We start from the raw sequence: 2,500 nt of genomic DNA, 5'->3' as shown, positions 1-2,500 counted from the left end.
ATTACATTTAGAACGCCATGCCTCAACGCCATGCCTATTCTCTTCACTTGTAAGTTAGTCTTTCATCGCGGATGAGATCGCTGACAATCCAAATCACAAGTGCTTACTGAAACAACCCCAACTACATCATCATAAAAACAAAGCAATGACATCACTAACAGTCGTAAATTAAAAAAAAAACACAAGACACCATTTTGGTAATAACAAGCCGTGTATGAAGGTTAAGCTTTTTTCTGATTTTTTTCTTCTTTTCTTTTCTTTAGAAGCACACATGAAACAAACACACAAATGCATTAGCCTAATGGCACAACCCGCACCGAGTACACTTACAGCACACAACACAGCAACACTTCTTAGTAGTCATTATCCAGGAGAGAATAGCAATATGCCAAATGATTTCTCTAATTCTGCCTCGTAGTACAAGGAGTACTGTATCTTATTGGTTTTTCCATTTTTGCCCAGTGCTTCATATCAACATTAATTGCTGTATTCCATTACTGGGTGGAAAACACTTCATTGCTTGGGTCTCGAGGGCTGCAACTTCACATTGTTAGCTTGAGATGAGAAGCTGAAGCACAAAGCTGATGCGAGATGGAGGAAAAAAGAAAGCAAGCCAATCCAGCCATGCACTGGTTCCCAAACTTTTTCAGCTGGGAAAATTGGTTTTAGTCTGAGTCTTAATCACCATAGTTTTAGCAAAGTATTCCTCTTTCCTATTATTCCAATTGGTTGTCCATTAATAAATTGCTATATTTTCCTAGGCCCCTCACATTTGGGCTTACATTGCCCACGGGGACCCCGGTTCGAGTCCAGCCGGGGTCATTTCCCGATCCTCCCCTGTCTCTCTGTCCCATTCACTTCCTGTCACCATATTCGACTGTCCTATCAAATAAAGGCATAAAAGCCCCTAAAAATATATATTTTTTTAAAAATTGCTATATTTTCCAGTAATAGTGCTAATATTGCTAGAAATCCACCAGGCAGTAAATACATCTATTACCCATACAAGTGAATACAAGTCCCTTTAGTTCGTGACCCCCCTTCAGTACGTCTGCGATCTCTGTAGGGGTCCCGACCCACAGTTTGGGAACCAATCCAGTAATGGAAGAAAACATCTTCAAACACTAGGGATTGTTCAGTGTTCATGTTGTAAACTTGAGAAGTCTTTGAAAGTGTTTTGCTTAGGGGACGGGTGGATGGAAGGGACTCCAGAATGTCTTTTGTTCATTTATTCATTTCAGTGTTTGTTTTGGAATTGGCTTGGCATCTAATGACGCATGCTTTTGGACGACGGCGAATCAAATGTAAAAGTTTCAAATCAGAAACGATGGCAAAAGCAGCACACTGTTTCTAATCTTCACACCGAACTACACAACTAATGCAGCAGTAGCATACAGTGTAAATAAACCAAGAGACGTTTCTGTCACAGTGCCATCTCCCCTTATGAAAATGTGGAACAGCATGACCTAAAACCTTTAGCCCAAAACGAGCCAACGAACCATCCATCCATCCATCCATCCATCCATCCATCAATCCATCGAAACGGTACAACAGGCCCAGCCATGGGTCAATCAGCTGGGCACTGAACTGCTGCACCGGCGACCTGGGTTCATTTGCCGAGCCCTCCCCGTCTCTCTCTTCCCGCTAATTTCCTGTCGCTCTTCAATGTCTCTGTCATAATAAAGGCACAACCCCCCCACCCAAAAAAATACAGTATGAAAAGAAACAGAAACGCTGCGGCTGCAACAACCTGTTTCTTCACATCTAACTACACACAAACTAAGATACCACCAGCGCACAGTATCTAAACCAAGGGCAGTCCCATTTCCTATTATGTGAATACGGAAATACAGGATGACCTCAGTCAAAACTCTAGCCAAAACCATCCATTCATCCTTTCATCTTTTTACAGTACACATGCCTGTCTGTGTCTGCCACTAGCTGCTCCACACACAATTGGCACCCGTAATGGCAGAGGCAGGTTTTATGTCATCATAAAAGGGCCGTATAAAATAAGTAAAACAACCTTCAATTGTCTTTGTGTCTGTGTGTGTCTCTCTGAGTGTAATAATGTATTCTGTAGCCTGTCACCATCCTACACACTGCACACATCTCTTCATCCAACATAGCTGCATGTAGCTCACATGTAGGGCTGGGCGATATGGAAAAAAACCTATATCACGATATGGATTACTTTATATCACGATAACGATATATATCACGATATAGCACAATTACATACGTTTTCAGTTATTATCTTTATTTGCTCTTTATTTTTTCATGTCGCAAAACAACCTTTCTTTAAAATGGGTCTTTTTATTGTTAGTTTTACAGTTACATTGTATACAACTGATAAAATTACTATCACGATATAAACGATATAGGAGAAAGGTCACGATATTAGGGATGGCACAAACCGCACAGAAAACCGAAACCGTACAATTCACACACATATCGAACCGAACAGTGCAATCCGTGGCAAAAACCGCAAGTCATGACC

At 41.2% G+C, this 2,500-nt stretch overlaps 1 protein-coding gene across 13 annotated transcripts in view; it reads right to left on the bottom strand.

The window, feature by feature from the left end:
- si:ch211-200p22.4 (phosphatidylinositol-binding clathrin assembly protein) overlaps positions 1 to 2,500 on the bottom strand; it is a 173,373-nt gene that overhangs the window by 133,585 nt on the left and 37,288 nt on the right. The window lies entirely within an intron of this gene.

Source organism: Engraulis encrasicolus, unplaced genomic scaffold (assembly GCF_034702125.1).
Source record: "Engraulis encrasicolus isolate BLACKSEA-1 unplaced genomic scaffold, IST_EnEncr_1.0 scaffold_51_np1212, whole genome shotgun sequence".
In the NCBI taxonomy this organism is placed as follows: domain Eukaryota; kingdom Metazoa; phylum Chordata; class Actinopteri; order Clupeiformes; family Engraulidae; genus Engraulis; species Engraulis encrasicolus.
This window is presented reverse-complemented; position numbering and strand designations above follow the sequence as displayed.